Source organism: Hevea brasiliensis, unplaced genomic scaffold (genome assembly GCF_030052815.1).
Source record: "Hevea brasiliensis isolate MT/VB/25A 57/8 unplaced genomic scaffold, ASM3005281v1 Scaf515, whole genome shotgun sequence".
NCBI lineage: Eukaryota > Viridiplantae > Streptophyta > Magnoliopsida > Malpighiales > Euphorbiaceae > Hevea > Hevea brasiliensis.
Genome location: NW_026615046.1, coordinates 1 through 26,568, shown reverse-complemented (window position 1 = coordinate 26,568; position 26,568 = coordinate 1). Strand labels below are relative to the sequence as shown.

Here is a 26,568-nt window from a genome sequence, read left to right as displayed (position 1 = left end):
GGATCGATATCAATATTTAAAACTATACTCTCGTGACGTGCACTTGCGGACACCGTATCAAGTTTTTGGCGCCGTTGCCGGGGAATTGTTTGTTTTTAAGTTGGATTTTAATTGTTTTAAGCTAATTAGAATTTTTATTTTCTTTTATTTTCACTATTGTTCCTTGTGTTTTTCAGGTACTTTTCTTGTTTATGAGACGATCGAAAAGCACAAGTGATACTGAATTGTTGTTCAACCCAGAAATTGAAAAATTCTGTCGAGCCAACAAAAAGGAGTACAAGAGAAGAAAAGAAGCAGAAAAAGAAGAACAACAAATATTTGAGCAAGAGGAGACAATAGAAAATATGGAGAATCAAAATAGAGCTATTGGTGGAAACAATGGAGCAAATGAGCAAAACGGGCAAAATGCTGTGGTTAATCAAAATGATCCTCAAAGAAGATCCATGTTAGACTATGCTTTTCCTAGATGTACTGATGTGAGAGATAACAGACCTATTATTGGAGCTAATCAATTTGAATTAAAAACTGGTCTTATTCAAATGGTTCAGAATTCACAATTTGGAGGTAGCCCACTTGAAAATCCTCATTCTCATTTGAAGAAATTTTTGATGATATGTGGTACACAAAGACAACCTGAGTTTTGATGAAGTTATTCGGCTCACATTATTTCCATTTTCTCTTGGGATTGACATTGGAGTGGTATGACTCACTCCCACAAGCTATTATAGCTACTTGGGAGCATTTATCTCAAGCTTTTCTATCTCAATTTTTCCCACAGGGAAAACTACTCATTGAGGAATTTGATGGTAGCTTTTAAACCAAGAGATGATGAAACTTTGTCTGAAGCTTGGATGAGAGTTAAGGAGCTTGAAAGGCAATGTCCTCATCATGAAATACCCAAATGGATGATTGTTGAATTTCTACACGAGTTACTCGACCATAAGAAACACAATTGATTCACAAGCAGGAGGAGATTTCATGAGAATGACAAGTGAAGAATGCTATGATCTATTAGAGAAGATTGCTCATAATACCCATTTATGGGGAAATCCTAGAGCACTTGAGCCAAAGAAAGCTGGGATCTATGAACTTGACTCAGTTAACTACATGAATGCAAAATTTGATCAGTTGACTCAGCTTCTTAGTGATTTTTGCACAAAGGCAACAACCTCAACTCCTACAACTATGCAACAAGTTGCCTTCACAAATGGAACTCAAAGTTGTGGAGTTGATTACTCTTCTTATGGTGATGATTATTTGCAAGAGCAAGCTGCTTATGCAGGAGGTTATCAACAAAAACCTATGGGAAATTCTTATTCTAATATGAACAACTCAACATGGAGACCACAAGCAACTTTTGCTCAACAAGGCCAAAGCTCAAATTATGCTCATAACCAGCAGTTTATGCAGCAGAACAAGCCTCAATTTCAGCCTCAATTTCGGCCCACAAGGCAACCACCACATGGATATCAAGCAAGAGCACAACAATCCCTTCCACCTCATGAACCAAAGCCAACCTTGAGAGCATGATGGAGAAATTTTTTGCTGAACAAAGCAAGATGAATAACAAATTGGAGGAAGAAATGCAACACATGAGACAAACCATGGATCAATTACAAGTCCACAACCGCATGTTGGAGACTCAATTGGCGCAACAAGCAAGCTCATCAGGAAGCAATTCCTATGGGAAACTACCTAGCCAACCACAAAACCCTCATGAACAATGTAAGTTGGTGACCTTGAGAAGTGGTAAAAAAGTTGGTCAAGAGAGTGAAAACAAGAGAGAAGAAAAGAGAGCACAAAGAAGAAAACTCAGTTGAGAGCAAGAAAAATGAAAAAGAAGAAGAAAGCAAAAGTGAGCAAGATGAGGGAGAGAAACCATACATCCCACCTGAACCTTACAAGCCCACCCTTCCCTACCCTCAAAGATTCATTAAGCACAAGCTAGACAAACAATTTGGCAAATTCCTTGAAGTGCTAAAGAAGTTGTATATCAATGTGCCATTCACTGAGGCACTATCTCAAATGCCAAGTTATGCCAAATTTTTAAAGGAAATTCTTTCCAACAAGAGAAGGCTAGAAGATTATGACACCATCAACTTGGGAGAGCAATGCAGTGCTATAATTCAGAAGAAGTTACCTCCCAAACTCAAAGATCCGGGTGTGTTTTCCATTCCTTGTCATATTGGTGATAATTGTGTGGCAAATGCCTTATGTGACCTTGGAGCTAGTGTCAGCCTAATGCCACTTTCAATATATGAGAAGTTGAATATGGGAGAGTTGAAGCCCACAAACATGTATCTTTCACTGGCTGACCGTTCAATTAAATATCCGGAAGGCATTCTTGAAAATGTGCCTATCAAGGTTGGGAAATTCTACATTCCGGTGGACTTTGTCATTTTAGATATGGAAGAAGACACAAAAGTTCCTATCTTATTGGGAAGACCCTTTTTGGCAACAGCTGGTGCATTAATTGATGTGAAGGGTGAGCAATTGACACTTAGAGTGGGAGATGATCAAATGATATTCAACATCAATCCAGCCATGAAAAGGAAACATGAAGAAGTTGAGTCTTGTTTGCGGGTATACATTATTGATGAGATTGTTCAAGAGCATTTCAGAAAAAGCTATCCACAAGACCCACTTGAAAATTGCTTAGTCCATGGTGGGAGCATTGATGATGATAATCACAACATGGCTACTTTTGCACAACACTTAGACAGCTCTCCACCACATCCTGACGCCACAATTTTTCAACTTGAAGGAGTGCAAAATTTGGAGATCAAACCACCATCATTAAAGGTAGAGGATGCTCCAAAGGTAGATCTTAAACCTCTTCCTTCCAACCTCAGGTATGCTTTTCTTGGACCCAATGAAACATATCCTGTTATAATTAATGCATCTTTGACTAATATTGAGAATGACAAATTGTTGAGAGTATTGAGAGAATATAGAAGAGTTTTGGGTTATGCAATTGATGATATAAAAGGAATAAGTCCAACAGTCTGTATGCATAGGATTTTCCTTGAGCCAAATAGTAAACCTTCCATTGAACATCAAAGAAGATTAAATCCTACAATGAAGGATGTTGTGAAAAAGGAAATCCTAAAATTACTAGCTGCTGGAATTATTTACCCTATTTCTGACAGTGAGTGGGTTAGTCCTGTGCATGTTGTACCAAAAAAAGGTGGGGTGACAGTTGTTAAAAATGAAAATAATGAATTGATACCCACTAGATTACTGAGTTGGAGAATGTGCATAGACTATAGGAAGTTGAACAATGCCACAAGAAAAGACCATTTTCCCCTTCCTTTTATGGATCAAATGTTAGAGAGATTAGCCAAGCATTCATTCTTTTGTTACTTAGATGGATATTCTGGTTTCTTTCAAATTCCAATCCATCCTGATGACCAAGAAAAAACTACCTTTACATGTCCCTATGGCACTTTTGCATATCGAAGGATGCCATTCGGATTGTGTAATGCACCTGGCACATTTCAAAGGTGCATGATGGCTATTTTTTGATTTTATTGAAGAAATTATGGAGGTCTTCATGGATGACTTTTCAGTATATGGAACTAATTTTGATTCATGCTTGACTAATTTGTCTAAGATTTTGCAGAGATGTGCTGATAATGATCTGGTGTTGAATTGGGAGAAATGCCACTTTATGGTCCAAGAGGGGATCGTTCTAGGGCATTTAATCTCAAATAGGGGAATTGAAGTGGATAGAGCTAAAATAGAAATTATTGAAAAAATGCCACCTCCAACCACTGTCAAAGGAGTGCGGAGTTTCCTTGGACATCTTTGGGTTTCTGGCGATTTATTCAGGATTTTTCTAAACTTGCTAAACCCTTAACAAATCTTTTGAATCATGATGTTAAATTTGATTTTAATCAAGATTGTATGGTTGCTTTTTGCAGGTTAAAGACGGCCTTAACAACAGCTCCTATTATGCAACCCCCGGATTGGACTTTGCCATTCGAAATTATGTGTGATGCAAGCGAGTTTGCTGTTGGAGCTGTCCTTGGCCAGCGAAAAGATAGAAAACCTTATGCCATTTACTATGCAAGCCGAACCCTTGATGAAGCTCAAGTCAATTACGCCACAACTGAAAAGGAGTTCCTTGCGGTAGTATTTGCACTCAATAAGTTTCGTTCTTATTTGGTCAACTCAAAGGTAATTGTTTTCACTGATCATGCAGCAATAAGGTATTTAATGAGCAAGAAAGAAGCTAAATCTAGGTTGATTAGATGGATTTTATTACTTCAAGAATTTGATTTGGAAATAAAAGATAAAAAGGGTGTTGAGAATGTGGTGGCTGATCACCTTTCTAGGATAAAAACTGAAAATAAAGATGATGAAATTGTGCCAATTGATGAGTTTTTCATGAATGAGCAGTTGTATGTGTTGAATTCTGCACTTCCATGGTTTGCTGATATTGTGAATTTCTTGTCTTGTGGTGTCTTGCCACCTGATTTATCTTGGCGAAAAGAAAAGATTCTTGCATGATGTTAAATTTTATTCTTGGGAAGAACCTCTTTTGTTTAGGAGATGCAATGATGGAATAATTAGGAGATGTATACCAGAGGAAGAAATGCATGATGTTATTTACCATTGTCATTCCTCTGAATATGGTGGTCATTTTAGTGTCTCAAAAACTGTTGAAAAAGTCTTGACATCAGGTTTCTATTGGCCTAAAATGTTTAAACATGTGAGAGACTTTGTAAGCAGGTGTGATAGGTGTCAAAGGGTAGGCAACATTTCCAAAAGAGATGAGATGCCCCAACAGTCCATATTAGAAGTTGAATTATTTGATGTGTGGGGAATTGATTTCATGGGGCCATTTCCATCTTCTTATGGGAATAAATATATCTTGGTAGGGGTGGACTATGTATCTAAATGGGTAGAAGCTATTGCTACACCTACCAATGATGCAAAAGTTGTGGTGAAATTTCTGAAAAAATTTGTTTTGACCAGGTTTGGTGCCCCACGTGCCATAATCAGTGATGGTGGTAGCCATTTTTGCAACCACCAATTTGAAAAATTGATGAGAAAATATGGGGTAAAGCATAGGATTGCCACACCATATCACCCTCAAACAAATGGCCAAGTAGAAATCACAAATAGAGAAATCAAGCAAATCTTGGAGAAAACTGTCAATAAGTCCAGAAAAGATTGGTCCCTTAAATTAGATGACACTCTTTGGGCATATAGAACAGCATTTAAAACCCCCATAGGAACTACACCTTATAGGTTAGTTTTTGGGAAATCATGCCATTTGCCCGTAGAGTTAGAACATAAAGCTTATTGGGCCATTAGAGCAATCAATTTTGATTTGCAAGCTGCTGGACATAAAAGACTTTTGCAACTTGATGAATTAGAAGAATTGAGACTTGATGCTTATGAAAATGCTAGGATCTATAAAGAAAGAACTAAAAAATGGCATGATAAGCATATCAAGAAAATGGATTTATAAGAATGAGATTTGGTTCTCTTATTCAATTCAAGGTTAAAATTTTTTCCAGGAAAATTAAAATCAAGGTGGTCAGGTCCATTCAAAATTGTGAAAGTTTTACCTCATGGTGCTGTGGAAATTTTTGGTGAAAAATCTGGTAATTTCAAGGTAAATGGACAAAGGTTGAGGCATTATTTAGCTGGTGAGCCAATTGAGAAAATAGCAACTTGCTATCTTTCTCATTCTCCATGAAATTTTGAGTAAGTATGGTCAAGCTAAAGACCTAAACTTAGCATTTTTGTGCATAACTCCCAATTTTTCTTTCATTTGTTTTAAGTTTTTTATATACTCCTTATTCAGAATTTAACATTGTTCTAATTTCCTTGTGCAGATGGGATGCAATGCATTGCAAGCAAATGAGCAATAAAAATTTTATTTAGCTTTAAATTTTAGCTTTCTATGCACATATAGCCAAATTATCCCATTCCTTGCACATTTTTAACATTGAGGACAATGTTCATTCTGAGTATGGGGGAGAGGGTAAATTTTTTGCAAAAATTATTTTTCCTTGCAAAAATTATTTTTCTTTTTCATTTGCATATAGCGACACACTCATTACTTCATACTTGTACATATTCACGTATATACACTGCATATAGCTTCATATACTTAGTTATGCATACTTAGTTGCATATAGGTTGACTAGACATTTACACTCATGCATTTCATTCACTCATTTAAAATTTTTGAATTTTTAAACCAGTCTTTGAACTCCATAAGCCACTTATTCAAGCAATCCAACTTGCCTTTAGATGGTTAGTGGAATGAAAGTTCCAGCTGGGTACAAAGTCTTAAGCATTATTCTTTCTCTTACTTAATAGCTGAAAATTAATATATCAATCTAGGTATGCAGATTCTGATTAGTTATTTTGAGTTTTGAGTGTCTGGATAAGCCTTTAAGGAAGAAAATGGTCATTGTCGTCTCACCATTCCTAGAACAAGCATCTTAGATCTTTCAAAGCGAAATTTTTAACTTGCATCTGATAAGAATATGATTTAGGCATTCCTTCATATTTTAAACCTCACATTTAGCCTTAACCTACCTCAATTTCATTTTAACCCTTGCAAACCCCCTTGAACCTTAAATCCCTAATTTCTTTGGAACCCAAATCATTTACCGAGCCATTAAACCTAAGCACTACCACCTATCTATGAGAATAGTATTTTAGCAATTAAGTGCATAAAAAAATGATAATGATTTAAAAAAAAAAAAAAAAAAAAAAAAAAAAGGCTCAGAGGATTGAAACATCTTGAAAAGTGCTAGAGTAATTGTGAAAAGTTGAAAAGGTCACCAAAATATCCCAAAGGTAATTTTGGGTGTGACATGAAATAGGGACCAATACAAAATCAAAATAAAATAAAATAAGCATAAAAAAAAAAAAATAGTCCCTTTGTATAAACATTGTGATAGCACTTGAGCTTCATTGAGAATTTCTTTCCTCTTGATAAAAAAAAAAAAAATAAATAAATAAAAAATAAATAATAATAAAAAAAATAAAAAATAAAAAATAAAAAAAATAAAAATAAAAATGGATGCACTTTGAGTTTCATATTATTCTCATATTTTGTTTACCTTATTCCCTTTCTTTGTTAACCACAATTCTACCTTATTAGACCCCATTACAACCCTTAAAAAGACCTAATGATTCTTTGAAAAATGCTTGTTACATTAGTAGAGTTAGATCTTTTATGCTTGCATATGGGTTTGGCAATATAACCTTCCATACATTACTCACCATCTATTTGAGACACATTGGCTATCTATTTCATTTAGGTTTGTTTTGGCACAATTGACTCTTGTAGTTGGTTGGTATTTGTTTGGGTTGATTGGTTAATTCTTAGCTATTCTGTAATAGTTGAGAGTGCTTGCTTCATTCTTTGTGCTTTTGCTGGTGGGAATTTAGAATGTTGGTGGCTAGAGGTAAGTTGGTAGTTTGGATTAGTGAATTTTTGAGTTTTCAAAGACTGATTCTATTCCCTTCCAAATGAGTTTTAATGAAATTTTGCTTGAGGACAAGCAAGAGTTTGAGTATGGGGGAATTTGATGCATGCATTTTATATCATCATTTAGGAGTAATTTTTGCACATAATTTACCCTTATTCATAGCTATTATTTTAGATATTAATATATATTTAGTCAATTTTACAATTTTCACATCTCTTAGTTTAATTTTTGGAATTTATTTGTTTTGTAGGTTAAATCTGGAGAAATTTGATGTATTTTGATCAGTAGCCATTTGAAGGAGATTAAAATCGAATTGCAAAAATTTTGATGTTGATAAAAAAAAAAAAAAAAATGGCGAGAGCGACACAACCCATGACTCGGCTTATGTCGCTTTTCTTGGAAAATAATTGACGTGGCATTTCAGTTACTCGACTTTTACCTCACTTTCTCTAGATCCTTCCCACATTTACCCATTCTAGAACAATCCCTTAGCCTATATAAAGACCCATTTTATCACTTTCTTGGGATATAGAGAGCATAGAGAGCAAGGGAGGCATTTTTATAAAGATAGAAAGAGAGCAAGGGAGGCATTTTTAGAAAGATAGAAAGAGGGAAAGGGAGGAGCATCTTGCATCTTCTTCCAGCGACAAGGATCAAGTTTCTGCACTTTTCTGCAGCAGAATCTGCTGCATATTTCGGGGTTTTCTACCCCTTTAGCTTACATTTCCATTATTTCTTCATTTCTTCATTTGGGTTTGTCTTTAAACAATGATTTGTGAGTAGTTGATTGAGATTCTAGAGATGGGTTTGTAAATATTGATTTGTTTTGTGGTTTCAACTGATTTAGCCATTTAAATGAAGATTGTTATATTTTGATTTATTGCTTGTGTGCTTATTTCCTTGCTTGATGAATGGGCCCTCATTAAGTTAAGTTTTAATCCTTAATAGATGGGTGAAAAGTGAATATTGGGGATGGATAATCTTGCAATAAACTTTATTTTCTTGGTGTTAGAAATAAGCTAAGAAGATTAAGGAACTTTCCAAAAATCAATTAGAGCATTAATTGGGTTTTGTTAGATTTGAAATACCGTGAAAACAGGTTTGATTTAATGAAAACCAATTTTGAGATGCTTGAAAAAGGTTTCAAAAATTTAAGAATTGATTTCCCTCAAAATTGCAATTCTCATGTGTTTGGCTAAATTAGGGAAAAACCACATGCAAACAATATTGAAAATCCAATCTCTAGAATCAATTTATTTTTCATTGAAATTAGATATAAATCCTCCAAACCTCATAAATAGCAATTTAAATTTAAATCCAATTTAAATCCAATTTCTATAATCACTTTATTTTTATTTTTATTGAATTTAGATTTAATTTCTCTCAATTTCATAAATAGATATTTCAAATTAATTTTTGGGTAATCTAGTTTAATTAATTTTAGTTAATTGATTGATCTAGTTTTAATTCCTCAAATACCAATTTTAATTCCAAATTTCATTTTACATCTTTAATTTTTGTCTTAATTTTAATTTTTAGATTTTATTTTTAATATCTTTTAATTTTTGTCATTCTAATTTGCTTATACTTTTATTTCCAATTTAAGCACAATTCCCTGTGGGATCGATATCAATTTTTAAAACTATACTACTGTGACCCGTGCACTTGCGGACACCGTATCATCTAAAAAAGCCCTTCAAATTTTAATAAAGATCAAATAAGTCCTTCAAATTTTAAAAATAAATTAAATAGGCTATTTTACTATTTTGGGGACACATAAGCTCTTTAACTTTTAAATATATATATATATATATATATATATAATAGGTAAATTATAATTTGTCTCTAATATAAATCCAGCCAAGACTATAAGCAAAGATCTTTTAATGCACGGAGTCCTCATCAGTAATCCTATATATTTGATTTGCAACATCCAGTAAACATTTGTTGCGTTCTCGAGTTTTCAATCGCAATTCCTGATATTTCATTTTGTTTTGTTAGAAAATCAACGAATCAATTAGCTCATTCAATTGCTAGAGCTGTTGTTTCTATGACTAATGAATTAGAGTAGAGCTATGTTATTCTAGATTTTCTTGAGAATGTAATTCGCTTTGATATGTCTTAATAATATCCTCTTTTATTTCAAAAAATATATATATATACATAATCTTATAAAAATAATAACTTATTTAGTGTTTCGATGAAAAGATTTAAAATTGGAAAATGTAACATTTAATAATATACAAATTTAATTGATTGGATTCATATACTCATATTAAGTGTGTGTGTGTGTATTGACAGTTTATTAATAAGAATAATGAGATAAGTACTATATAATTTTCTTATAAGAGAAAAAATTATAAATGTAGACAATTAAAATCTTCTATTCATAGATGATATGAGTATAGCATAATAATCTTTTGGAAAGTAATTGATTCTTTTTCATTTTGGATTATTAATGCAACCTTCTACAATAATGCCATTTCAGGAATTTGATACTCTCTGTGGCCTGCAAAAGATATTAAACCACTAAACATTAATTGAAGAATAGGTCGCACTACAGACTCCATTGATAGAAGATAATTACCCATACCTAAATATTTAAAGTCTTCAATAAAAAAAAATCAATGATTATTGTTGTATTTTGAACTATTAAACAGCGCATTCAAATATTGATCTGTTTATTGTATAGCTTATACTGTGTTTACATTAAAAAAAAAACGTAATTCTTTCTTTGCATAAAAAGGAGTGCTTAATTATCAAATGTTTTAAGGCAATTTATTTTTTACTTTCTTAAAAATAATTTAGCTAGCTAACAGCTTAGGAAATGTACGAGCGATCCAAATACTGAATATATCACCTGGGATTGCACTCTAACTTCTGGATCAAACAAGCGTGGAATTGACTACATCACAGTTTTCACAAATCTCACTCCAAAATTAAAAGGTCAAATAAATTGAAAATCGAAAGGGCGTTTAGATTAATTAAAAAGAGAGCACAAGGTTTGGAATTAAATGCAAGAACTATAGAAAAATAAATAATTGATAAAATAAAAAATAAAAGACTGCTAGAGTTTGGTTGAGTTGTTGTTATTTGATGTTGTTGGGGTCTTCACGTTGCAACATATCTAACTTTTATAGCTTGGCCTACAAGTACTTAAAAGATTCTTAGAAGACTCTGGAATATACTTTGTCATGTTCTGCCATTACTTGTAGTTACATGCCCACTTCTTGAAACTGCTTGGAACCATTTGAAACTGCTACCAACTCCCCTCTTTCAGATAACCATCCAATAACCACCATTAATTTAATTATTAATTATCTTAGGCTATAAATTAATTAAATTAATAAAATAAAATTAATTAAATTAATTTCACAAAAAATTAATTTAATTAATTCTTAGATCTAAAAATAATTAATAAATAAAATAATTATTTTTGGTTTAAACAATTACCCCCGCACCTAGATTGGCTGACTGAGCCATTCTAAGTGAATAAGGATTGATTATAACTCATCTCTTTGCTGTTCAAAATTCAAAAAATAATCCAATATCCCCTGTGATCTTCTAGGAATTTGAAATTTAAGCTAACTTTATCTAATAAGAGTTTAATTTCTTATAGAACTCTAATTACTGCAAATCATCATCCCCATAGAATTCTAATTACCACAAACTTCTTAATTATTGTAGATTTGTCATTCTAATGGGCACTTAAAATTAAAATTTTTTTTATTCTCTCAATTATCACCATTAAACCCAAAGAAACCAATCAACTTATTTTCTTTCTTTCCCTCTCCTTCTTTCTTTTCCTCTCTTTCTCTCTTTTTCTGCCTTTTCTTTTTCTTCCTTTCTCTCCCATTCGGCGCGCCATTCTGCTCATTGCTGATAAACCATTGCCGTTCATCTTGCTGGCATCTCATCCCATTGCCATTGATTCTCAACTCAGAACGACATTTCATCACTATTTGGGCTATAGCTTCGACCATTGGTTCTCCCACTCGATCCACCTTATTCCACTGCTTCTCTCTTCACCAGTTTCATTGACTCACTCTTCACCATAGCATTCTTTTTTCCATTAAGTTTCATCCATGGTCCTCTTAGCCATCGATAGTAGCATCTCAACATTGGCCACCAATTCATAACTTTGGATCACTAGTTCATGGCACTTATGTTCTTGTTTCTCTTGATTGCAGGTAGATTGAAAATTTCCATCACTTTTTTGATGTAATCTTACCATGTAGCATTGGATCATCTTGAATGGCTTTTGTTCACTGTTCTTATGTGACGCCCCTTACCCGTCTACTATATAGCCAAGCAAGAAGTGCCACATTCGATACCGGAGCACTCTATCTTGTTTTATCATATCTATTGTAAACTTTTAATATCATTTAAAAGTAGTAATCCATGTGTAGAAATTTTTTTTTTATAACTTATTTCTGTGGAGACCCGGACAGAGCCTCCCCTATTTTATTAGCATTTTGTGGGTTCCACTAATCACCTGTTAACATGTTCATAGTCATTTCACACATTTCCACATCATATTCTCTTTTATCATATCATTCACAACTATTTATGAGATCTTAAAATGAAGTATCATCTATTGCATTCATATGGAAATTCATAGATAATAAATTACAAGTTTTCATTTCAATCTTAAAGTTTAATTACAAGTCCAAAATGAAATACATCATAACTAGTAATTACATCATGATTAGACAAAATGAACCAAAATACTAGTCTATACATGAGCCCTACCAAAATATAAAAGACTGGTGAGATGACTCTGGACGGTGGTAGATCTGGTCAGACCTCTGTCTGGGCACTACTGGTGCTACTGCTGTGGCTACTCAGACTGGTCTCTAAAACCTACGCGATAGAAAACCAACGCGCTAAGCATAACGCTTAGTGGTGCATAATTTATAATAACAAATACTAAACAATTTAAATAATAATGGAAAATTCATAATTTCTATGTCTTTTATATATTTACTGCATTTTGGGAGCAATTTAAATTATTGGGATCTTTTCTGTTTACATATTTTATATTCAATCTTAATTAATCATTATCGATGCCCAAGAAACCTATAACAGACTATAAGAGCTAGATACATGGGAGTATATGGGTTAGACAGTTATATGTCTATCCTGCATACATCTGTTAGGCACAAGGCCAGCTGTCGGGCACGAGACCCGTTGTTATGGTTGTAAAGCCCGAAATAAAGTAGGCACAATAGCCAGTAAGTAGGCATATAGCCTATAAAACAATCATACCAAATATATATTGTCAGTTTATGATTATCTCAGTAGACTGTATTACTATCTGTAGTCCCTAATTGGTATACCAATCGATCCAAACTAAATAAATAAGTCTAGGTATACTATAGTCAATCACACCTTGTTACATTTTTATTTGAATGTTCATATCACTTTTTAGTGGGAAAATAGGCCCCACATACCTCTTTCAAGTAGTTTAGTGTTAATAGCTTGTTAGGATTAAATGCTCTACCATAAGATAATTTATCTCATGGACCTTTCTTTAGTATCAGTTTTTGTGTCTCATCTTTACTTATCCAATTGATCAGGTTGCAGCCACTATTGCAGCCACTATTTGGCCACACTTCCTTCATGGAAGTTGTTCCCCTATGTCTTATCTTTATTTTCCTTTTTGAATCATGTCAATTTGAGTTTTATAACTCAAGTTATGGTTGGATAACCATAACTGACTCATTTTCATATTCTGGTTCCTTAACTAGGCAGCTTTTGGACTTAAAGTTTACCTAATTAATGGAATAGGTTGCAGTCACTTTTAGGCTTGGTGATCTTCATAAAAATTGTTTCCCTATGTCTTATGATCATTGAGAAATTTGTATCACAATTTTTCAAGTTTTGTGGAATTATTTATGGCTAATTAACTGACCTAGGCTCATGTACCATGTGCCAACAAGGGCTCAGTTTAGGACAGTGATTACAGGTCACTTTTTGAGGTTCTTAAATTCATAATTTAAGGAAGGTTCCTAAAACAACATTGTAGCCCTGTTTCTCAGGTTTCTGGAAAGGTATGGCTCATCCCAATTGGATTTTGCTAGTGGGAGTTATGACTAAAAGACTGTTCAGGGGTCAAGTGAAGTTTGGTCAGATTATAGGTTTTGATGCAGTGACTTATTCTAACTGTTTGACCTAGTTCTGTTATTTTCTGGGTTTTGGTCAAAACACCACTTTTGTAGGTCTGTGTCTTTTGGAAAATTTTTCCACTGGTTTCATTACATTTGAGTTCGTTTAGACCAAGTTATGGTCATTTTGCCAAAACTAGTCGGGTGAGTTTATGTCCAACTGTTTCTGGACAACCTAATTATGGGCAGTTTTGGACCCAAATTGGGCCAGCAATTTGGTTTGATTTTTGGCATTTTTGGGTTCAGTGGTCTGCATGAAAATTGTAGCCCTATGTCTAAGCTTTCCAATGGTATCAAATTCAGGTCATTTGGACCAGTATAGAGGGAGTTATGACCAAATGAATATGTACTGTTCATTTGGTCATTTTCTGGGTTTGGTGCAGGGTAATCCGGATTTGGGCAGTGTTTAGGTCAAGTTTTTGACAAAATTTAGGCATGGTGTCAACATGAAAAATGGGCTATTTTGAGTCTAATTTCACCTCCAATTGGCCTCATACCAATTGGAGTCACACAGTTTCAGTTATGGTCCCACAAACCCACTGGACTCATTGAGTCCCAACTGCAGAAAATTAACACTTCCAAAACTCAATCTCGTCCAATTTCCTTACTTTAATTTGCATGCAATACACTTCTATAAGCAACAATCTCAACTCAATAGGTCAATTTCAAGCATTTACATAAGGTTCTCAATCATTTACACAAACCCTAGTTTTCAAAGTTTTAAATTTATACAAACATTACACAATCAAACTCCCAAACATTTCAACTCATCACACATTCTCATGGAACCATTTTTCATCACTTAAAAGCAACAAACTTCAAGTTCCATGGCTGTCGAAAATCAAGGGTTCTTTTCTTCAAATTTTCTTTTCAATTTCATGCAAATTTTCACTTGATTTAGCATGATATTCATGCTTAAAGAAGAGATTAAAAGTTTAAAGCACTAACCTTTGTGGTGACCTAACTTCAAGCTTCCTAAACTTCAACTTTTCTCCTCTTTATGGGTATCTATAACTTCCTTAGGGTGTGGGGAGAAATTTTTGTGAAGTGGGCTATGGGTTTTGATGGGTAGAAGCTTGGAAAATCAAGCTTTAAAGCCTGCCATCAATGGAGGAAAGAAGGAGCAAAGGTGCCGGCTCCAAGGGGAAAGAGAGAGAGAAGAAATGGAGGAAGAAGATGGAAGTGGGTGGGAGTTTGTCCTCTAGTGCCTATTTATAATTTTTAAATTTTTGTACTTTAAATTTTTTGAATTTTCCATATGCTTTTTTTTTTCTTCTTCTTTTCTAATTCAATTCCTAAGGTTTTTGACTTATGTTAATTTTTATTTTCTTTAATTTTTAATTTTGACATTTAGGTCAAAATTCACTTCTGGGAGTGAAATGACCAAAATGCCTTTCATAATGCATATCGGTCATTTTTATTATTTTTATACAAATTTATAAATTCTTTAAATTTTATTTTGTTTTTCTCTAAATTTTTCCTATATTTTCTTATTATTTATTTCTTCAATTTATGCCTTCTCACTATAGTCTAGGTGTAGTTCCAGACATTCTGACTATCCGAGCAAACATTAGTCACCAAAACAGTAGAATGTACAGACTACCTACGATGAGGGCGTTACATCCTAGATTTGAGAATTTTGTAGTTACCTACAATATATTGGTTAGTATTTATAGTATATTAGTCGGTGCCTACAATATATTGGCCAATACCTGCAGATTGTATATATCTTGTTAAGAATAAGTATTGTATATTGAACTTACATGTCCGTCAGTACCTATGTTTCTTGCTTGACTATTATTGCTTGGGAATGATCATTATGTCACATCTATTTGTAGAGATGGCATCAGACCCTCTTTTGGTTCATAGGTACTACCTGGTACTCAGGTAGGTACCTAGGTAGGTACCTGCCCAGGTACCTACCTAGGTACTTGCCACCTTGTAGGTATCTATAGCTACTCAGGTACTAGCTTCCCTGATACAATATCTCGACATTTGCATTTAAGTACCAGCATTTGGTGTAATTACTTCTGTCACTTTTGTACCTGTTGGATGAATCTTGCTCTATTTTGTATTATGTGCTTCCCCTGCAAGTTGTGTTGGATTTTGTGTTGGAAATTAGCTAAATATTGAAAAGCCAATATTCTAGATGTTTGTATTGCAGAGGAGAGTCTGTCAAAATCTTTGCTGACCAGGTACCTTTATTAACCCATAGGTGTCTCTATAGGTGCATATACCTCTACAACTACTTGGAACCTGATACCTCTACAGGTACTTCTACAGTTGCTTAGCCTTCATTCGCTCTTGTTAAGGTTCTTGTAAGTACCTGCGGTCTCTTAAGACTGTTGTACACTTGAAAAGCTAATTTTCTTATGTGCACTTCACAGGTGCCTAACTTCATTTTTTTTTTTTTTTTTTTACGGAGAGTGTAAGTGTAATTCTTCCAAGTACCAGTATCAAATACTAGGGAGTTGTCTATTTAGCCTTGTTCTAAAGCTATTTACTGACTCCAAGCTTCCTCTAAGAACTTTCCTACATTATATAATTATTATATTTCGATGTAATAAATTTAGCATACATTTGACCACTTAGGTGCTTGTTGAATAATAAGTCGTGTTTTGGCTTTTATTTTTGAATAAAAGTGGCCATAAGGCATACTTGTTACATTAGCTTTTATTTGATTACATTTGAATGCTTCAAAATGTTAGCTATTGTGTTAGCTTTTTCTATTTCACTTTTGCAGGGTCCTTAAGAAAAGTTGCGGGGTCGGCTATTTGAGGCTGTGGATTGGCCTTGGCTATTTTATTCTTGGTGTTATCCCATTGGCTTCCTGCAAGATACGATAGCTGTGGACGAATTCTAGTTTCTATATCTTCACTTGATTTTGTACACAAAAAGGTTGCTGAGGACGTGGGAGAAGCCAAATTTCACATAACTCTAATTAAAGATTGTTGTGAAGTGATGCCCACCTTTGTGACATGCAAGCCACCTGTAACTTCTTTTAAATTAAAAAAAAAAATTAAAATAAGTAATCATGATTACATTAATTATATGTAATGAACATTATGTTACTTTAAACATAATTGATTATATTATGTAATTGTCATTTCATTACATAAAAATTTTTTGTGTTACTAAATAGCATAATCAAATAAACAAGATAAACATAATTACATTACAACTTTAATTACGTTTTATCCAACATAACCTTAGTGCTTGTGAGGATACGCTGCATGACCATGGAACAGAGTAGGGACAGCTAAGCGGCAATTGGCTTGGGGGGATGCTATGCTTATCTGTACCAGTGATAGCAATTATTTGGACTTATTCCCAATAGTGGCCCATTAAATTTAGACAATTTTGAAAGGAGACCAGAGCCTAGTGTTTTACTTCCAACTGTAGAGGTGGTCGAGGAAACACAAGCAGCTGTAATGGGGGCCTATTGCAAAAGTCCACTAGAAAATGAGAAGAGAATCAGCTAGTATTTGTGAATCTGGACAATGGAAGCCTCAATCTTTTAGGCCCACTGTAAAACAATCAAAAGAAAGTTGAAGCGTCTAGACTGTTAAAGAATCGCATAAGGTACAAGCTTTAGTCTGACTGGGAGAAATTTGCCTCTGATAAGCATATTTGATCTTTTGAAGCTATTTGCTCGATAGTATTCAGCAACTAAAGGTAGTGATTTTGTAGGATAATAATCCAAATGCGGTGGGATTCCATTTGGTGCATAGGAGGAGGAGAGACAAATGATTCTTCTAGGTTGTGGTCTGCTGCTTCTGTTATCTTTCTCATGCTCTGCTGCTGCCCGTTTTGATCTTTGCTACAAATCTTGGGCAATGTCTTGACATTGGTTTATTTGGTTAGATGAATTTTGTCTTGACAATAGATTTATTCTTCAATTTTCTGTCAACCTTTTAGGTACTTAGGCAACAAGCAAGTTCCCTTCTCATTGTCATCAGTAGCCTATGTTGTTTGGTTTGCAGGCTGCATTAGGTAGGCCTTGGTTTTCTTGTTTTGTGTCTTTTCTCTACTCTTTTTCTCTTCAGCATACCTTCTCCTAGGTTAGGTGCCAAGGTTAAGTTGGAAATTGGTATGCTAGGTTCCTTTTTGAACTCATACTTTTAATAAAATTTATTGCTTACCAAAACAAAAAAGAATGATACTCAAACAAAACATCAGGATTAAAAAGAATATGTCTACAGCCCAATAATCAGGCAACCTAAACATACACATATAAGATAGTCCCGAAAAGGATCTCAAATTTCACATGAAGCATGTTGGCCAAACCTCCATTAGACCTGAAAGCTACTAAAGACAAAGGACTACTAGTGCAGGAAACACCAAAAGCTCTGAAATATTAAAATAACTGGGTGAGTGTAAACACAGTGAATAACACCATGGTAGAAATCACTTACCCAACATCCATTGTGAAATTAAACATCAAAACTTCAGAAATTAAGGAACTTTCGGGCTGCCATCATGTTCTTGAAACAACACAAAGCTGGATTTTTGTTAGTCTTCCTTCAATACCTGATGAAATCAAAGTGTAAAGGACATTTCTTGATTTATAGATGACAGAAGGAATCTACTAGGCGGTGGTTTTAACTTCATGAATGCTGGAAATGGCTAAACGGCGGCAACGGCAAGAGGGAACATTAGTGGTAGTTTTTATTCTTCCTTTCTAGAAGCAGGGTGTGACAAATATAAGACTACACTCTCATTTTATAGTTTTTTATATTTATTTTAGTTTATCCTTTTATTATTAAGTAAATTTTCATTGATTTTAATAAATATTTAAATATTGAAATTTTGGCGTCTAGACTTTCACTATTTTTTTTAGTAATTTTATTAATTTCTACTTGTTTAAATATCTAGAAGAAACTTTTTTGAAACCTCATGGCCAGATTTATCCATTAAAAATTTTAAGCTGGGATTTTATTACGCATGTGAATGCTAAGAATATTTAGCTTTCAAATTATAACCTTTGTTATAAGCAAGTGTTTAAGATAAGAATATGTTATGCATAAGAGTGTTATTCACTCATAATAATCATCTGTAATGATATCATATGAAGACGTATATCTAAACAAAAAATGGAATGAGCTAAATATGTTTTTTTTTTTTTTTTTTCTAGTAAATTATAGGCATCTTTAGTCTACTGAGTTAAGTCTAATCCTACTCGCATCGGAAATGTCTATTATGGGGTAAAGCGCTATCAACGGAGATTTTCTTCATTCACAAGCATTAAATCCTCAACCTTACTAAGCCCAAGTTTTACGCTGAATGCTTAATTAACTTTGATTTCAATTTCAAAGGTAAAATTAAAAGACTTTGAATTTGTCACGAGAAGAAAGCTTTTCCAATTTCAATTTCAGAGCCACTATTAGATTTCAAATCAAAATTGATCCAATTTTCACTTAGCATTTTCCCTGTACATACTCTTGAACCAGTCTTTACGTACTTCCTTAGCATTTTTCCTGTACACAGTCTTCATCCAATTTTCACTTTTGTCAAGTGTTCAGACCATACCTGACTAGGCTTTTTCCCACTCACTTTTTCTTTCGATATGCAATTCAAACTCAAGTCACTATCAAATTTCATGTCAAATTTTATCATTTTTGAAAAAAAGGTGGAAAAAGAAGTTAGCTTGTGTTTGGATTCATGAATTTAGATTTAAATTTTAGATATTTGATCTAAAATTTAGAATTTCAAATAACATTGTTAATGTTGTTCTTTTAATTAAAAGTGTAATTATTTTATATAAATAAATATTTTTATATATAAATTAATTAAATTAATATTTTAATTTAAATATTATACATAAATTATAAGTTATAAAAAAAATTTATCTCAATAAAGTTTCTTTAAAATAATAAGAAGAACATTATAAAAATTATAATATTGAAAACATGTTAATAGGTTGGGGAACTTTACGTAATTTTCCCAAAAACTTATTTACCATCCTTGTTGAGGTGACTTTTTGAAGTTTTATATATAATTTGAGAATTCAAGTTTTATCAACTATTGTTCTATAATCTGTACTATAATTAAACTGTACTATAATCTTTTAATAAAATTAAATTAGTAGTATGTCCTAATCTCAACTGAGAGCTTCTCCTCACTTAAACTATATATATATATATATATATATATATATATATATATATATATATATATATATATATATATATATATATATATATATTATTGGAATAAAAATATGTAATATTAAATTAAAATTTTGAGATTATGCTATAGAGATAACAGTTGCTAAGGTTAAGGCAGCCAATTTTTTTTTTTTTTAGCAGCAGCCAAAAAGGGCTTTACTTTTGATATCAGATGAATGTGAAGGCATCAGATGTTCTTATTGGAAAAAAATGATTCATAAAGACAGAGTCATAGTGTATGGTATATATTGAAAGTATACTATATATGGACGATTATGATCATCATTTAATAATAATAATTAGTATTATTATATTAAGAGATAAACTTAACATATTTTAGTTAAATTATTTATAATTTTATAAAATTTAATATTTTGAAATACTATAATTTTAAAAATTTTGCATAATTAATGAACTCTTTAATTATTAATTAATTAAATGATAATTCGATATGACTAATTAAAAATTGAATAATAGTTACTTGTCAAAAAAATAATCACGATGCATGATATATAAACTAAATATTAATTTGATCTTTCAAATTGATAGTAAAATTTAATCAAGTACAAAATATAAAAATTGAATTAGTTATATTTTAAAATTGATAAATTGAGTTAATTTGTCTTCATTTTTAACTGTGTACTACATGACTTGTTCAGGGACTAAATAAAAATTTTTACATTTTATAATTGGCTACTCAAAATTTATAAAAAGTTATTTCTTTATAAACTTTATCTTTCTACTCTGTCTTTATAATTTATCTCCTCAAAAAACTATAACAATAATAGAAAAAATTAATTGAAAGTAAAATAAAAAATTTATTTCATTCTTTCAATCTCATCTTAAAATCGAAAATCGAAATTAAATATTCAACAATTATAACATCAATTTTTTTTTCACAATATTATCTTAGAAAAACTATTTTTCAAAAAATATTAAAAAATGAAAAAACTTAGTTATTACTTCTATAAAACATTAAGGATCAAAAGAAAATTTAACATTTAAAGCAAGTAACCTTAACGTGCCTCTTTCTCTCTCCTTTGTATACAGCTAAAAATTAGAGTAAATTGACCCAATCGCAACATATACATCAATTTTTATGCTGTATGCTTAATTAACTTTGCTTTCAATTTCAAAGGTAAAATTAAAAGACTTTGAATTTTTCACAACGGGAGAAGAAAGCTTTTCCAATTTGTCACAACAAAATATAATTTTAATTAGGTTTTAGGAAAGTGCACTGCACAATGGAAAATAACTTCTATAAATACCAAGCTATGCTTATAGAAGAAGGACGTAACAAATGACCCATCAAGCTTCCCGTTTAAACTATTAAAAAGCTTTTCATGGCTCTTAAGGCCATGAAAGAAAACTTTTCCTCTTCTTCTTCTTCTTCTTCTTCTCAACAATGGAAATATGATGTTTTTCTTAGCTTTAGGGGTGAAGATACCCGTAAGAATTTTATCAGTCATTTGTGTAAAGAGTTTCGTCAAAAAGGAATCATAATATTCAAGGATGATCGAGAACTTGAGAAAGGGAAAACTATTTCTCAAGAACTCCTCAAAGCAATTGAAAGCTCCAAAATTTCTCTTGTCATCTTTTCAAAAAATTACGCTTCTTCAACATGGTGTTTGGATGAACTCGTAAAAATTTTAGAATGCAAGAACTCTGGCAACCAAATAGTTTTGCCCATTTTCTATGATGTGAATCCATCAGAAGTTCGAAAACAGAATGGGAGTTTTGAAAATGACTCTGAACATTATCAGCAGAACGACGAGAGGGTGCAACGGTGGAGACTTGCTATGACTCAAGTGGCCAATCTTTCTGGATGGAATTTACAAGACAGGTCAGAATATATCCCATTTCTTTTAGTTATTTTAATTAGCATTTTCCCTCACTAAACTCATGCATTTCAGTTTTTTAGGGTATAGTAGTAGTTTTTGAAAAAATTAATTTTTTTATTACTTTTATTAGATTTTAATGGGCACTGAATCACTCCATTATTTTAAAAGTTTTAATGGATTTATTATTAATTTTATAAAAAAATTAATTTTTTATTACTGTATTGAAATAATTATATATAAACAGTGAAATATAAACCCTCTTGTAAAAAAAAAAAAAAAATTGAAACCATCATTGCCTCTTAACCTTTTTTTTTTCTTTATTAATTCTATCATCATCAATTTCTATTCATTGAAATTTAAATTATTTGACAAGATCATCAAAGGAAAGTCTAGTATAATTCTCTCATCATTCTTTTCATCAATTTAAAATGATTTTTTTCTCATAATCTCATTATTATTATTATTGTTGGAATCTTTTCCTTGTCGAAATTTCTTCATACTCATGTTATATATATATTTCATAATATTAGATTTTTAATCTATAATTTGAATTGAATTTATTTTTCATTGTTGTTTTGAAAAATTTTAATTTGAAGTAAATTGAACAAGTTTTTTAATTTTAAGTCAATATATTTTAAATTCAATAATTTATAATATTAAATATTTAAAATATTTAAACTTTATTTTTTTGGCTATATTCATTGAATGAGTCTATGAAAAGTTCGATCAAAACTTGTGAGTCTATGATTTTATTAGTTACAAGTGACAATGTAAATGCAATAGTAATATTTGTTTCTCTAAAAGATAACTCGAAACTATTATTATGAAAAGTATAAATTTATTATCGATATTTTTTGATAGTCAATTATGGAAAATGATTGTCCACTAAAAATTAAATAATATTAATTGAAATTTAAGAGTAAGTTAGACAAGTTAATTAAATATTAAAATGATATATTTCTAATATATAAGCAAATATACTAAAATTAATTTATAAAAGAATATATTTATTAAGGTAATATTAATTTAATATATTAATATTTAATTTAATATTTTTATATTAATGTTAATTTATAAAAGATTATTAATTTTATAAAATAAATTACACTAAAAAAATTAGATATTAGAGATGAAACAATTAGCTACATAGAAAAAAAAAGTCTGTAAATGATAATTTTTTTGAACGTTTTGTTAAAATCATCCCTTAAAATGGAGAGAATTTCTCACTTCCTTTTCCTTCTCCTACCAAATATTTTGAGATGAAAATATTATTAAGAGACAATTTTATTGTGTTTCTCAAAACTTTAATTAGTTACGTCTGAAATTATCTCTAATTATTTTGTGTTTAGGAACATTTTATAAAATGTCTCTAAAAAGCCTTAATATCATTTGAGGAAGAAGTGCCACTGGAAGAACTCATGACTAGAAACTTAAAATGTTTTGGAAAGACTATGTTTCCTATTATTGAATATGAGTACAATGAAACGCTTATTATATGTTTCCTATTATTGATATCTCAATTTGCGTAGGAATTTATTATTTATTTCTCTCTATAATATACCCTTTGCATATTATAGAATTTTCGTGTGCGCGATATGAACAAAATTGAACACTTGATATTTTTAATGTTATTTCTATGTTTAAAATATTGTGTTATTTATGATAATAGGATATTCTTATATTGTAGGGAGGAGTCAGAGTTTATTCAGGATATCACTAAAGATGTACTTAACAAATTGAGAAGATTTAGTCATAGCATAGCCAAGGATTTTGTTGGAATGGATTCACGATTAGAGAAAATGAGATTGTGTATCAATATAAATGAGCTAAATAATGTCAAAACGGTAGGTATTTGTGGGATGGGTGGCATTGGAAAAACAACTATTGCCAGTGTCACCTACAAGGAAATGCAATGCCAATTTGAGGGTGGTGCTTTTCTTGCGGATGTTAGAGAAACTTCAAGAACATATGGTTTGGTCACTCTACAAAGGCAACTTTTAGGTGCAACATTGATGGAAAGAGACACAAATGTGTACGATGTGTACAATGGAGTTTATCACATAAAAAATAGGCTATCTCGTAAGAAGGTTTTGGTCATTCTTGATGATGTTGATGAGTTGGAGCAATTAGAATTATTAATTGGAAAAAAAGATGAAAACTGGTTTGGAGTTGGAAGTAGAATCATAATAACGAGTAGGGATGAACATTTGTTGATCCAACATGAAGTAGATCAAATATATAGGGTTGAACAGTTAAATCATCATGAAGCCCTTCAACTCTTTTGCCGGAAAGCCTTTAAGAAAGATTGTGCACCACAAGATTACATGGAGCTATCCAACAAAGTCGTAAACTATGCAGATGGCCTCCCATTAGCGCTTAATGTTTTGGGTTCCTCCTTGTATGCTAGATCTATGAAAGAATGGAACAGTGTATTGGAGAGTTTGAAAGAAATCCCCAATGAAAAAATTCTAAGTAAGCTTGAAATAAGTTTTGATGGATTGCAAGAAATACAAAAAAAAATATTTCTAGACATCGCATGCTTTTTCAAAGGAAAAATGAAAGGTTATGTGGTGAAAGTACTGGAAAGTGGTGGATTATACCCAGATATTGGTATGAGGGAGCTCATCGATAAATCTCTCATAACTATTTCAGACAACCGAGTGTGGATGCATGATTTGCTTGAAGAAATGGGTCAAGAAATTGTTCATCGAGAATGTCGAGAAGAGCCTGGACGACGTAGTAGACTATGGCTTTATAAGGATGTCTGTCACGTATTAATGAATGATACGGTTAGTATTACTCAATAATTAAGAATTATATTTGATTTGACAAACTGCCATTATAAATGTTATAAGTCTTTCAGTTATTTACACCACTAATTGTTGCCTTTGATTTATAGGGGACAAATCTAATTGAAGGTGTAGTCCTGGATTATTTGTTTGATCAAGGAGACAGATACATGAGTTCTAAAGCTTTTTTGAATATGAAAGCTCTAAGATTGCTCATACTTCGCAATTTAAACGTCTCCAAAGACATTGAATATCTTTCCAATGAATTAAGGTACTTGGAATGGCGTGGGTATCCTTCCAAATCTTTGCCATAAACTTTTCAACCAGATAAACTTGTTGAGCTCTATTTGTCTTATGGCAGAATTGAATAATTATGGAAGGGAGTAAGAGTATGTATAATTAAATCCTTATATCTGTTTATTACTCTAGTTTTACGGTTTCTTTTTGATTTCCTTTCTATATCTTTTATAGTCTTTAAAGTTGTTGAAGATAATTGATCTTAGTTACTCCAAAATATTAATCAAGACACCCTACTTTAGAGAGATCCCATACCTTGAAAAATTGATTCTTGAATGTTGTACAAGATTACTTGGAGTACACCATTCTATTGGACTTCTAGAAAGGCTTGTTTTACTGAACATGAAGAATTGCAAAAGCCTTGCAGCTCTTCTAAGTAGCCTATGTAATTTGAAGTCTCTTAAAGATTTTATATTGAGTGGCTGCTCAAATCTTGAAGAATTGCCAAATAACATAGGGGATATGACATCTGTGTATTTGTTTGAAATAACAGGAATCGGTTCATCATCATTGCCATTAGCTCAGCCATGGGATTGTCTTTGCCCTTGGTGGCCAATGCCTAAGAAACCTACACTTGCCATGTCCTTTGAATTGCCTTCTTTAAGAGGTTTTTGCATTCTTAGGAGACTTAATCTAAGTCATTACAGTCTTACCGATGCAATGATTCCTTATGATCTAAGTTGTTTCCCATTTTTACAATATCTAGATCTAAGCAGAAATGATATTGTCAACTCTCTAAACTCTTAGCTGTTCGTTTTAGCAATTGTAAGAGGGTTCGATCATTTTCAAATAATCTTCCTTCGAGTTGCTTTTGCTTGGAAACTTCACTAACTGCAAGCGTAAGTAGAAATTTTAAACTTGAAAACCTTCACTTCGTTGATTGCAAGAAGCTTCAGTCCTTGCTTGATCTTTCATCAACCATTTTACAACTTAGTGCGGAATGTCCAACTATACAGGAAAGTATTCCAAATCCATTTGAAGTAAGCACTTCAAGAACTTCATCTTCACTCTTGTAAAATGGGTAAGGTTGATTGAGATTTAAGGCTAAAATAATAGGCCACTTGCAAGGCAAATGAGTTACCTGCATTTCTTATTGATGCATAACAATCTCTCTCTAGTCAGTCTCTCTGTCTCTCTCTCACACACACACACATCTTAGGGGGCCCTAGATTTTTCAGAAAAAATAAAAAACATTTTTCAGTGTGTATATATATATATAAAATATCTTACTTTTTTTCCTTAAGATATTATATATTTTGGTGTCATATGATATTGTATCATTTATTTGTTCTTTTTTTATGTTATCTTTGTGGCTCACAGCAAATTTCATTATGTGCATTCTGGCTTCTTGCCAAAGAACCTTAGAATTTGTGCATTCCAACTCAACTACTAAATAACTATCCAATTACACATGCATCCACCAAAAAAGTTTTATTTTCCCTTAGAATATTGCTGCAAAGCTACACATGTTAATTGTTAAGTAATAATTTTGGCTCAGGGACTCTTTAGTGCAAACACCCTTATATCATTGTGTTTAGCCTCAAGTGAAGTTCCTGTGTGGTTCAACAATCAAGGCTCGGGGTCTTCATTAGAAGTGCAGCTACCTCCTTATTGGTTGAATTACGGATGGGAAGGATTCTCTTTATCTGGAGTTTTTAGATTCCAGCATGATCAGCCTCCTTCAGTGGATACTTGTACTGTTGTCTGTGACTTGCATGCATACAATTTGCCGTCGGAACAGAGTTTGTTTCTAGGTCGCTCTACGATGGAAATTGCTCAAGATTTATGCATCACTTCTGATCAACTTTGGGTCAGCTTTGTTCCTCCTAGCTCCATAACTTGTC

At 32.2% G+C, this 26,568-nt stretch overlaps 1 non-coding gene and 1 pseudogene across 1 annotated transcript; one reads left to right on the top strand and one right to left on the bottom strand.

Annotated features, from left to right (window-relative positions):
* Positions 1–788: 788 nt before the first annotated feature.
* On the bottom strand, positions 789–895 carry LOC131177503 (small nucleolar RNA R71). The gene has a single exon (XR_009146959.1). It is a non-coding gene; the product is annotated as a small nucleolar RNA R71 (small nucleolar RNA).
* A 20,215-nt stretch (positions 896–21,110) lies between these two features.
* On the top strand, positions 21,111–26,555 carry LOC110633173 (TMV resistance protein N-like; annotated as a pseudogene).
* Positions 26,556–26,568: the final 13 nt, after the last annotated feature.